Source organism: Tursiops truncatus, chromosome 15 (genome assembly GCF_011762595.2).
Source record: "Tursiops truncatus isolate mTurTru1 chromosome 15, mTurTru1.mat.Y, whole genome shotgun sequence".
Lineage (NCBI taxonomy): Eukaryota > Metazoa > Chordata > Mammalia > Artiodactyla > Delphinidae > Tursiops > Tursiops truncatus.
The window spans coordinates 15,506,230-15,519,789 of record NC_047048.1 but is presented as its reverse complement, the minus strand read 5'-3'; the positions used below and the strand labels follow the sequence as shown (position 1 = coordinate 15,519,789).

Here is a 13,560-nt window from a genome sequence, read left to right as displayed (position 1 = left end):
AAAATTTTGCAAACCATATATCAGTAAGTGTTGGTGGGTTTTTTTCGGTTGCACAAGGCCTAGTTGTGGCACATGGGATCTTTAGTTGTGGCATGTGGACTTCTTAGTTGTGGCATGCATGCGGGATCTAGTATCCCAACCAGGGATCAAACCTGGGCCCCCTGCATTGGGAGTGCAGAGTCTTACCCACTAAACCACCAGGGAAGTCCCTCAATAAGGGGTTAATATCCAAAATATGTAAAGAGCTGTCAGCTTAATAACAAACAAACTAAAAGACAAGAACCAAACAAACAGCCACGAAAATAAAGAAAAAAGGTAACAAAAAGGGAAAAAAACCCAAAAATTCCAATTAAAAAATGGGCAGAAGAACTGAACAGACATTATTCCAAAGAGGACATCAGGACATCAAAATGGCCAACAGGCACATGAAAAGATGCTTAACGTCACTAATCATCAGGGAAATGCAAATCAAAACCACAATGAGCTACCATCTCACACCTGTTAGAAAGTCTATCCTGAAGAAGACAAGAGACAACAGGTTCTGGCAAGAATGTGGTGAAAAGTAAACCCTTATACATTGTTCGTGGGAGTGTAAATAAGTCCAACTACTATGGAAAACAATAAAGAGGTTCCTCAAAAAATTAAAAGTGGATCTACCTTACCATCCAGCAATTCCACTTCTGGGTGTGTACCCAAAGGAAATAAATATAGGATTTCAGCGAGATATATGTGTTTCCATGTTTATCACAACATTATTCACAATAGCCAAGATATGGAAACAACCCAAGAGCCCATCAATAGATGTAGCACATATACAGAATGAAATATTATTCAGTTGTGAGAAAGGAGGATATAAATGAACCTTGAGCACATTATGCTAAGTGAGATAAGTCAGACAGAGAAAGACAAGTACTGTATGATGTCTCTTATATGTGTAATTTAAGAAAGTTAAACCTGTAAAAAACCAGAGAATAAAATGGTCTTTACCAGAGGATGGGGTGGAGGGGATAAGAGTGACAGTGTTTAAAGGTACAAACTTGTAATGAGTAGTAAATAAGTCACAGAGATCTAATGCACAGTATAATGAATATAGACAATAATATTTTACTATAATTCTATAATGTGATAGATATCGCTACATTGACAATCATATTACAATATACAAACGCGTCAAAGTAAGTATACATTAAACTTATACAATGTTACACATCAAATTTATTGAGTTAAAAAAAAAAAAAAAGAATCTCCATCTTGGGCTCTGTTTCTCAGGAAACTGACCCAAGGCAGATCCCTTTCTAACACCATTAAAAAAAATAAATTATAACTATATAGCACAGGGAACTATATTCAATATCTTATAATAACTATAATGGAAAAGAATCTGAAAAAAATATATGTATAACGGAATCACTTTGCCCTGCAACTGAAACTAACACAATATTGTAAATCAACTATATTTCAATAAAAAATAAATAAATTATAGATTAAAGACAAATGTGAAAGAGATCTCTAAACTTACTAATGTGAAAGAGATCGCTAAGCTTACTAAGCAAAAATATCTTTCTTTCTTCTAAAGAAAGTCACAAAACAAAACATACATTAAGTGAAAAGTAAAATGTTGATAAATATAAGTACAGCTCTAGTTTTGTTTTTTTTTACCGTAAGTGTACCCAAATATTGCTCTTGATTACTCACGTGCACTCTCTCACAATACAGACCACGAATATGTCATGCTTTCCCTGATATTTTCATTAGCATCATGATGATTTTAAAATATGTGCCCACATTTTTTGACGTGCCTCCCTTCAAAGGGAGCAGGCTGATTCCCCTTCCCTTGAATGCAGGCTGGTTCTAGTGACTTGCTAGTAACAACTAGAATGTGACAGAAGTGATCTTGTGTGACTTCTGAGGCTAGGGCATAAGAAGTGTCGCTCTGGACACTTGCCCTTGGAACCTAGGTGCCATGTTGTGAGGAAGCCCAGGCGACATAAGAGGCCGTGTGGTAGGTGTTCTGGCTGTGAGCCCCAAGCTCCGCCCTCACCCATAGTCACACATATGAGTGAACGAGCCTTCAGATGATTCCAAGTCCCCCCAACCCCGGCCCCAGCTTTCAAGTCTTATAGTTGACACCCCCAAACATGGTAGAGCAGAGACAAGCCATCCCTACTGATGCCTGACTGAATTCCTGATACACAGAAACCATGAGAGATCATAAATGACTGTTATTGTTTTAAGCCACTAAATTTAGGAAGCAATAGATAAACTAACACAGGGGCCATGTGAAATATATGGCACAAAAATGAAGAGCAATTGAATTACATAGACTCAGTAACAATTTGCAGAAAGAATCCAGACAGTTCACAGCACAGAGTGAGATAAAAGTGCGTTTAACATTTCAGACTCCTTAGAATTTCTTAAATCTTCAACATTTCATATGCAGTTGAGCTGACTGTCCCATAAACATAGTTTGTTGTCTTAGATATATGAAAATTGTCATGCAGAAGAAACTTCTGTTTGGCAAACTGAAAAACCAAGTTGGTGCTCCCATGCAAGGACTTGAGGTGTACGTGCTTCCCAGTAACATTGAATGTGGGTGAGGGTACATGTGGGTCCATCCCTAGGCCCAATTCCCCCTCACTCCACCTTCAGCCTACTCATTCCCTTTCTCTCTCACAAAAGAGAGAGTGAATCCATGAATCAAGAGAGTGGGAGGGACTTCCCTGGTGGTCCAGTGGGTAAGACTCCACGCTCTCAGTGCAGGGGGCCCGGGTTTGATCCCTGGTTGGGGAACTAGATCCTGCATGCGTGCTGCAACTAAGAGTTCCAATGACACAACTAAGAAAAAAAAAAAAATCCCACAGGCCACAACGAAGATCCCACAGACTGCAACTAAGACCAGCGCAGGGCTTCCCTGGTGGAGCAGTTGTTAATAATCCGCCTGCCAATGCAGAGGACACGGGTTTGAGCCCTGGTCCGGGCAGATCCCACATGCCACGGAGCAACTAAGCCTCTGCGCCACAACTACTGAGCCTGCGCTCTAGAGCCCCTGAGCCACAACTACTGAGCCCGTGTGCCACAACTACTGAAATCCAAGCTCATACTCCTCAACAAGAGAAACTGCTACAATAAGAAACCCGCACACTGCAACAAAGAGTAACCCCTGCTCGCCGCAACTAGAGAAAGCCCGCATGCAGCAACGAAGACCCAACACGGCCAAAAGTAAATAAATAAAATAAAAAAAATTTTAAAGAAGTTTATGTATTAAAAAAAAAGACCTGGGACAGCCAAAATAAATAAATAAATAAATATTTAAAAAAGAGAGTGAGAAAGGGAGCAGCTAGGCACAACATCCTACAAAGTAAATGCTATGAGAATCATACCTTACAGATGAGAAAACTGTGGTTCAGAGAGTTGAGGTCACACACTGCCCCACAGCTAGAGGTAAGGCCAGGTCTCCCAACTGAGTCTATGTGTTTCTAGACTTCAGTGGAAAAAAGAATCCCTGGGATACTCTTACAAATACAGATTCCTGGTCCCCACCCAGACATTCAATTGACCCCAAGGAGCCCGGGCATTTGCATTTTTAGTATGGGGGCCACTGCACCCCATCTCCAAGGGGACTCTGGGTCCTGCTTTGAGGGACACTGAATAACACACACACCTCTGTCTTCTATACAGAACCAACCCTGATGAGAGAGATACACAAGAGGTCAGGGGACCGTTGTGGATTAAGAGATCCTGGAGCCATAACAGCAGGATTCGTTATCATTGCTGTGTAACAACTTATCCCCGAAACTAGCAGTTTAAAATAACAACATTTATGATTTCAGTTTCTGTGGGTCAGGGGTCTGGGCTGAGAGGCTCTCACAGGCTGCAATCAAGGTCAGGGCTACGGTCACCTCAAGGGGCAGGAGAATCTGCTTCCAAGTTCACTCACGTGGCTTTGGCAGAATTCAGTTCCCTGAGGATTGTTGGTCTCAGGGCCTCATCCTTCCCTCCCCGGGCTGTTAGTTGGAGGCTGCCCTCAGTTCCTTGCCGTGGTTTTTTTTTTTTTTTTTTTTTTTGGCCCCGTGGCTTGTGGGATCTTAGTTCCTCGGCCAGGGATGGAACCCAGGCCCCAGCAGGGAATTCCCAGTTCCTGACCATGTGGATCTCTCCATGGGGCAGTTCACAACGGGGCGTCTTGCTTTATTAACGAAGCCGAGACGATCCAGAGAGAGGGCTCAGAAGATGGAAGTGACAGTCTTTCATAGCCTATCTTGAAAATGACATCCCATCACTTTTACTGATTCTGTTCATTATAGAAGCAAGTCACTAGGTCCAGACTACACCAAGGGGAGGGGAATACTAGGAGGCAGGGATCATTTGAAGCCATGTCAGAAGCTGCCTACTTCAACAACCAAGTGTGATGTGTGGACCTGCGTTGGGTTCTGATTTCAATAAACCAACTGTAGAGACATTTATGAGATAATCCAGGAAATTTGAACATGGACTATGTATCGGATGATACTAAGGAATTACCATTATTTATTTAGATGTGACAAATACCTGTGGTTATGTTTTTTAAAAATTCCTTATATCTTAGATAAAGCCTAAAGAATATTACAAATGAAATGTTATGGACTTCTTTGGTGGCACAGTGGTTAAGAATCCGCCTGCCAAAAACAAATACTGTACGCTAACACATATGTATGGAATCTAAAAAAAAAAAAAAATGGTTCTGTAGAACCTAGGGACAGGACAGGAATAAAGATGCAGACGTAGAGAATGGACTTGAGGACACGGGGAGGGGGAAGGGTAAGCTGGGACAAAGTGAGAGAGTGGCATGGACATACATAAACTACCAAATGTAAAATAGCTAGTGGGAAGCAGCCACATAGCACAGGGAGATCAGCTCGGTGCTTTGTGTCCACCTAGAGGGGTGGGATAGAGAGGATGGTAGGGAGGGAGTTGCAAGAGGGAAGAGATATGGGGATATATGTTTATGTATAGCTGATTCACTGTGTTATAAAGCAGAAACTAACACACCATTGTAAAGCAATTATACGCCAATAAAGATGTTAAAAAAAAAAAGAATCTGCCTGCCCTGGTCCAGGAAGATCCCACGTGCCCCGGAGCAACTAAGCCCGAATGCCACAACTACTGAGCCTGCGCTCTAGAGCCCACGAGCCACAACTACTGAGCCCACGTGCCACAACTACTGAAGCCCGCGCGCCTAGAGCTTGTGCTCCACAACAAGAGAAGCCACCGCAATGAGAAGCCTGCGCACCGCAACAAAGAGTAGCTCCCGCTCGTCGCAACTAGAGAAAGCCGGCGCGCAGCAACGAAGACCCAAACGGCCAAAAATAAATAAATAAAAAATTAATTAATTTTAAAAAATGAAATGTTATGATGCCTGGGATTTGCTTTAAAATAATATAATGGGGGAGGGGAAGATGGGAGGAATGGAGGTATAGGTGAAACTAGATTTGTCACATGTAACAAATGTTGGAAGTGTGTTATGTTTAGAAGGATGCGAGGGTTCATTATACTTTTCTACTTTTATATGTGTTTGAAATTTTCCATAATAGTTAAAAGAGCAAATTGAAGCTAAAAAATCGTACATTGATAGTTGAGGGACTTCCTTGGTGGTCCAGTGGGTAAGACTCCATTCTCCCAACGCAGGGGACCTGGGTTCGATCCCGGGTGGGGGAACTAGATTCCACGTGCATGCCGCACCTAAGGAGTCCGCGTGCTGCAACTAAGACCTGGTTCAGCCTAAATAAATAAATAAATATTTTAAAAAGGAAAGCTAAAAGAATATACAAATTCTAAAGTTGTTGCAGATTGACTGTATTTTAATGGTTAGAAAAGACAATAACAAGAGGGAAAAAAAACATTTCAGATGGGGAAAGAGAACCATAAATATGAAAAAGAAAGAAAAGGAAGGAAGGGAGGGAGGGAGGGAGGAAGGGAAGAAGGAAGGAGGGGAAGGGAAGGAGGGAGGAAGGATAGAATCAAGCATGGGAGGCAGCTGAGCCCTGACCCTTGCTTAACCAAAGCAAGTGGAATTCAGGTCAATCTAGTGGAAGAGAGAGCTTTGGGCAGCAGAAATCTAAGCCCTCAGGGTTTCCTAATATCTGTGTAGGACTGGCTGGAATTTAGGGCTTGGCCTGCGCCTAGAGGGGTGGTGAAGCTGGGCCCATTTCAGAAAGGGAATGAAGGCAGGAGGCCTAGTAGCAGCTGGTGGAAGTATTACACGAGGATTCAGGTCTCTCCACGGAGTTTTGGAAGAATGCAGTATTGTGCAGGAGGCCACAGACTTACAGATCCTAGATTATGAGGAGACTAAATCTCAAACCCTCATCTCTAAATGAACAAAGGCCTGAGGCTCCCTCCTCATTCTGGATTAGGTCAGGAATTTTGCATCATAGCTGCCTAGCATGGGGCATGGCACACCAGAGGTGCTTAATACCCATTTATTCCATTTAGTGGTAGTGGTCCTCAACCAAGCAGATGTGCATATCAGAATTTTCCAGAAAGCTTTTAACATCATTTTTTAATAATTGTGTGCAATTTTTTGCCAAGGTAGTGCAGTCATTTGTCTGGTTCGATATTCAAAAGGGCCAAAAAGGCATCTGTTCGGTGAAAGGCTTTCCTCCCACCTCTCTTCCCCAGCCTCCCAGTTCCCCTCCCTGGAGGGAACCATGGATACTTGCTTCTTCTGAATACTTTCAGGACATTTTATGTATATGTCATGAAATATGTATGTTTGGCATTTGCCTTTTTAAAACAAACAGTAGCAAACCACACACACTGTTCTGCATCTTGCTTTTCAAATTTCACAGTGTTGCTCATAATCATTCCATACCAGTTGTTTGTTTTTAAACCACAATTATATCTATATAGTCTATCTTTATAAGAAAGTGGAGGTCTTCCTTTGTGGAGCAGTGGTTAAGAATCCGCCTGCTAATGCAGGAGACACGCCAGAGCCCTGGTCGGGGAAGATGCCACATGCCCCCCAGCAACTAAGTGGGGGAGCCACAGCTACCGAGCCTGCGCTCTAGAGCCCGTGAGCTATTACTGAAGCCCGAGTGCCTACAGCCCGTGCTCTGCGAGAAGAGAAACCACCACGATGAGAAGCCTGCGCATCGCAACGAAGAGTAGACCCCGCTCGCCACAACTAGAGAAAGCCCGTGCGCAGCAACGAAGACCCAACACAGCCAAAATAAGCAAATAAATTTAATTTAAAAAAAGAGAGAAATTACTGACTGAGACATTGAAATACTAGCCGGTTTCAGTTCTCAGATGTGGGCGTTAATGCACAAGGGCTCCCTTCTTCAACTTTGCTTTAAAAAAATTAAAAAAAGAAAGTGGAAAGTTACTGGAATATAAATTTTAAAAATTTCTAGGTAATATTTTGAGTTCATTGCATAAAGAAAACCCATATCTTCTATATCCATTCTAAACTAGAAAACCTGTTGCCGTTACATTCTTCTCCCCGCCCCTTACAGTATAGTGGTTTGTTGTGGTAAGTATACATAACACAAAATTTACCATTTGAACAATTTTTAAGTGCACAGTTAAGTGGCATTAAGTACATTCACAATGTTATGCAATCATCACCACGATCAATCTCCAGAACTTTTTCAACTTCCCAAATTGAAACTCTGTACCGATTAAACACTAAGTCCCCATTCCCCCTCCCCTGGGCCCTGGTAAACAGCATTCCACTTTCTGTCTCTATGAATTTGGCTATTCTAGGGACCTCATATCAGTGGAATCACACAGTATTTGTCCTTTAGTGTCTGGTTTGCTTCACTTAGCATACTGTTTTCAAGATTCATCCATGTTGTAGCATGTATTAGAATTTATTCCTTATTAAGGTTGAATGATATCCCCTTGTGATACTCATGTATGTCACATTTTATTTATCCATTCATTCATCAATGGACACTTAAGCTTGCTTCTACCTTTTAGCTATCGTGAATATGCTGCTATGAACCTGGGTGTACAAATATCTGTTTAAGTCTCTGCTTTCAATTCCCAGAATTGGAATTGCTAGACCATATAGTAATTCTATTCTTTTTTTTTTTTTTTTGGCTGTGCCATTTTTTTTGGCATGTGGGATCTTAGTTCCCCAACCAGGGAATCAAACCCATGCCCCCTGTATTGGGAACCCAGAGTCTTAACCACTAGACCACCGGGGAAGTCCCTAGTAATTCTACGTTTGATTAATTAATTAATTAAACATTAACTACACATTAAATTAATGTTTAATTTTTTGAGGGCCCACCATACTGTCATCCACAGTGGCTGGACTATTTTACATTTCCATCAGCAATGCACAGGATTCTAATTTCTCCCCATCTTTGTCAACACTTATTTTCTCTTTGTTTTTATTTTTATTATTTTCGGCTATGCTGCGTGGCATGAGGGATCTTAGTTCCCTGACCAGGGATCGAACTGTGCCCCAGTCTTAACCACTGGACCGTCAGGGAAGTCCCTGTTTGTTTTTAAGTAATAGCCATCCTAAAGGGTGTGAAGTGGTATCTCATTGTGGTTTTGATCTGCATTTCCCAAATGACTAATGATGTTGAACACCTTGCCATGTGCTACTGGCCATTTGTATATCTTTTTGGAGAAATGTCAAGTCTGCCACTTACCTTCTTTAAAGTATATATTTAGGGCTTCCCTGGTGGTGCAGTGGTTAAGCACCCGCCTGCCAGTGCAGGGGACACAGGTTCGAGCCCTGGTCTGGGAAGATCCCACATGCCACAGAGCAACTAAGCCCATGTGCCACAACTACTGAGCCTGCACTCTAGAGCCCGTGGGCCACAACCACTGAGCCCACGCACCTAGAGACTGTGCTCCACAACAAAAGAAGCCACCACAATAAGAAACCCGCGCACAGCAACGAAGACCCAACACAGCCAAAAATAAATTAATCAATTAAAAATATATACATTTAAAAGACTAATGACTTTATCATTTTTGTTAAAATGATACCTGTTCATTATAAAAATTGAAGTAAACCAGAAAAAAACAAAGAAGGAACCAACAAACTACCTTAGTTCACCATCCAGAAATAGTCATTACTGCATTAACATTTGGAGAACATGACTCTAGATATTTCATAAGTAAATAAAGAAAAAATTTATAACAATTCATACAATATGTCCTATTTCAAAACAAAAACATTGTATTTAACTTTATTTGAATTTAACAGAAAAAAAGGAAATGGAAACGGAACTGAAAGGATGATGGAACTTCAGAGAAATGTTTCCTCACTACAAATGACATTTATTTTTAAACATTTTAAATTTTTTTATTAAAAAGTTTAAAGTGAAGTATAGTTGGTTTACAATACCGTGTTAGATTCTGGTGTGCAGCACAAATGACATTTTTTTCATATAATATTTCTCTAAGGTTAAGAAAAAATGATTCTGAAAAACATGAAAGATGGACTCATCTATTAATCACATATTTTAAAAGTAGATGCTGGGACTTCCCTGGTGGCGCAGTGGTTAAGAATCTGCCTGACAATGCAGGGGACACGGGTTTGATCCCTGGTCCAGGAAGATCCTACATGCCGCGGAGCAACTAAGCCCGTACACCACAAATACTGAGCCTGCGCTCTAGAGCCCGTGAGCCACAACTACTGAGCCCGCGTGCCACAACTACTGAAGCCCAGAAGCCTGGAGCCAGTGCTCCACAACAAGAGAAGCCACCAGTTCAATGAAATGAAGAGTAGCTCCCACTTGCTGCAACTAGAGAAAGCCCACACGCAGCAACGAAGACCCAAAACAGCCAAAAATAGATAAATAAATAAATTAATTTAAAAAAAAAGAAGACAAACCTTATTTTTGTACAAATGAAAAGGGGCTCTTGGGTGCTAATACCTTGAGTTTGTTTATGTCTGAGAGGGTCTGAAGTCATTATATTTTAATGTCAACATGGCTGGATTAGAGTATTTTCAACTCATGCTTTAAGTATGTATAAATAATATCTGCTCATGGTAAAAATGTCAAACTGCAGAGTAAATTATAAAGTGAAAAGTAAAAGTTTTCCTCTATCTCTGTATGCAGTCTCACTCAGCCATCTCCCTACCCAGCCAGCTGGGGGTGTAGGCCCAGGGCCTGGCACTGAGGTGCTCTACACAGTGTAAAAAATGGTCTTGACCTTCAGTACGCTTATGTTCGTCTCTCAGTTAAGGAAGTGGGGCCAATAGTGCTTACGTTAGGACGGAAGCAAGCTGGATGGGGACTGTGTTGATCTTGTGAGTACAGGTCTTATCCAAAATGGGCAGCCAACTGTTCAGCTCCAGCTGATTCTTCATTTTTAAAATACATTAATTAATTAATTTATTTTTGGCTGCACTGGGTCTTCGTTGCTTCGTTGCTTCGGGCTTTCTCTACTTGCGGCGAGCTGGAGCTACTCTTCATTTCATTGAAGCGGTGGCTTCTTTTGTTGCAGAGCATGGGCTCTAGGTACGCGGGCTTCAGTAGTTGTGGCTCGCGGGCTCTAGAGTGCAGGCTCAGTAGTTGTGGCTCATGGGCTTAGTTGCTCTGCGGCATGTGGGATCTTCCTGGACCAGGGCTCGAACCCGTGTGCCCTACATTGGCAGGTGGATTCTTAACCACTGTGCCACCAGGGAAGCCCCTCCAGCTGATTCTTGTTCAAGGAATGCAGACTCAGTGCTGCTGGATTTCAAGTGAAAGGAGAAATTTGTGGCTGCTCTGCCAAACTTAACACACAAAGGGGCTGCATTTGATCAGCTGGCGGATGCTGCAGTTGCTCTGACGATGGGCTCTGGAGTCTTGGGTTTGAATCCTAGCTCTATCTATCACACATCCATTCCCAGTTTCCTCATCTATAAAATGGGATTCTACCTCATAGGATTCTTATGAGGATCAAATGAGATGCTGAAAGCACATATGAGATGGGCTCTTCATAAAGCTTATAATCTAGGGGAAGAGTCAAATGAACCTCATCTGGGAATTCCACACATGAAGGTTTCACTGGGACAGAGACCAGAAGGATGAACAGTTAACTGGGTGCAGCAGTGGGAAGGGTGGAGGGGAAGGGCCTAACAGGCAGAGGGACCACCTCCAGAGAAAGCCCTGAGGCAATCATGCAAACCCAAACTAGAGCAGTGAGGACGCAGAGGAGATAATCTTCTAGGAGCCAAGGACTTCCTAACTGATAAAGTGTGAGCTAGAAGGAGTCTCAGTTCAGCGTGAGGCCAGTCCCTGAAAATTTAGGATTTCACTCACACTGGCCTGTGTTAACTTTCCTGACAGAAAAACCACACCCACCAAGTCTTCCGCAGGGCCCTCTAACCCTCTTCTCTGAAACACAGAAGAGAGGGGGAAGCACAGGGATCAAAAGTGAATTGTTTTCCAGGCAGAGGAGGAATATCAAGAAGGCAGGTAAGAAGGCACAGAGGTAGGAAGCAGTTCCATTTGCTTTGTCAGCTGAGGTGTTTGGGTGAGGGCAGGTGCCTCCAAGACTGGCTGGGCGATTTGCAGCGCCTACAACTTCAGGTTGCGGAATCTGGTCAGTTTGTAAGACCTCAGTCAAATGGAGAATGGGCGCCCCCTGGGAGCAGTACTCGGTACTGGACACAGGAGGACCCAGATGAGCGGTGGGGTAGGAGGGGGTGCGGCTCAAGATGGGGTAGACTGCCTGCCACAGTTTTCTTCTCACAGGAGCTAACTCCTTCCGGCATGAGGGATTCCTGGGATCCCAGAACAGGTGGGCTGGAAGGGACCTCGAAAAAGGAACTACCAACATGTGCCCCGTGTCAGGCCCTGAGCTGGGCATTTTCGTGAACATTATCTTAACACTCCTAGCTCTGCTTCGAGGTAGGTATCGTTATCCCCATTTTTCAGATGAGAAAAATCGAGGTTTGGTGACTTCCCAAGAAGGGGCGGGGATTTTGTATGACTCCAGAGCCTTTCCCCTGGAGCTCTCACGACTTGGAAGCTACCGACTCTCTGAGGTTTGGGGGAACAAGCAACGGGTGTGAGGCGCCGAAGCTTTCCAAGGGACAACAGCGTAATGGTACTTTCGGCCAGAACCACGCCGCCCTTGTCCCGACAACACTGATTTCTGTTGCTTTCCTTTAAGAGCCTTCCCCCGAAAGATGAAGTCCTCGCCACACGGGGAGGCGGATATTACATATTCCTGGATCGCCCGGACGTCTTTCTCCCTCACCCGCATTGATCCCCACTGGTGACATAAATTCTCCCCCGCTACTAGCGAGTGAAGGCATGAGACTACATTTCCCGGCAGGTCGTTCAGAAGGGGGTGGCGGGGATAGAAGGAAAGAGACCCTCTGTTTCCGTCCGCTCTCAATTTAGCGTATCGGCCGTGATGCATATTTCAACAGCCCACGTCCTTTCTCTGTAGCGCTAAGGAAAGGACTACGTCCCCCAGCAGGCACTGGCGCAGAGGCCGCCATCTTATTGTAGTCCTTTCCCCCGTTTCCGTAGGGAGTAGTCTTAGCGCATGGACTACAAATCCCAGGTCGCCGTCTCCCCTTTCCTTCGGCCGCCATCTTCGCTGGTAGCCCCCGCCCCTTTCCCCTTCCATTGTCTCGACCGAAGATAATAGGGGGGAGCAGGGAAGACTGCAACTCCCGTCAGGCTCTGCGCCAACGGGATGGGGATTTCGGTATTACAGGCGGGCGAGATGGCCAAGGTGGTAGAATGAGGCGATGGGGAGAGGCTAGGTAGCCTGCCATCTTTATGGTAGTCTCCTTATTCTCCTGGATCCGCCATTCTTAAGGAACGCTAGAAGGCCAAGAAACTACTATTCCCATCGCACCTCATAAGATCGACTACTAGTCAGGTGTCCGCCCCTCTTCCGCCATCTTGCTTGTAGTCCTCGTTCCTTTTCACCTTTCCATTGTTCCTGACGAGTAGAAATGGCAACGGGAAGGCAGCAGATGGACTGCGACTCCCGTCAGGTACCACAGACGCGGAGGGTTGTGGACAGGAGGGCGTGTGAGTGCCTGGGAAGGAGGTCGGGCCGGGGAAGAAGGCCATGTTGTTTGTAGTCATCGTTCCCGCTGCCCTATGCTCTGCAACGGGGAGCCTCGGGGCAACCGGACTATAACTCCCGGCACCCTCGGCTCCCGGTTTGGCACGTCCTCCACCATCTTGTTTGTAGTCCCCGCTGGCTCCAACATCCCATTGTTCCCACGGTGGCACCAGCGTCCGCAGGACCACGAGTCCCGTCGTGCCCTGCGCGTGTTAGTCCTGGAAAGTGGAGGTGGTGGGGGAAGGAGGGGGCAGGGGGCGGGGTTCTTCTGGGAGAAGGAGGGAGTAAAGAGGAGGAGGAGGAGGGAAGGAGGAGAGAGGGGAGGGGGAAGAGAGGAGGAAGGAGGAAGGAGCTCAGGAGGGATGAGAGAGGCGGCCAGGGCCCCGGGCCGAAGCAGCGCGGGGCCGGGGGACCAGGGGGGCTGAGACACCCCAATAGCCCCCTCCCCCTTTTCCTGCCCCCTTCCATCCTTTCCTTCCAGCCTCCTGCTTGAGGAAGGGGATTTATTCAAATTTTATTTAAATCCCTATCTCC

At 44.6% G+C, this 13,560-nt stretch overlaps 1 long non-coding RNA gene across 1 annotated transcript; it reads left to right on the top strand.

Moving 5' to 3' along the window:
• The first annotated feature begins 11,276 nt into the window (after positions 1 to 11,276).
• Positions 11,277 to 13,288, top strand: LOC141276470 (uncharacterized). Its single transcript, XR_012326045.1, has 3 exons — positions 11,277 to 11,411; positions 11,691 to 11,736; positions 11,874 to 13,288. It is a non-coding gene; the product is annotated as an uncharacterized lncRNA (long non-coding RNA).
• Positions 13,289 to 13,560: the final 272 nt, after the last annotated feature.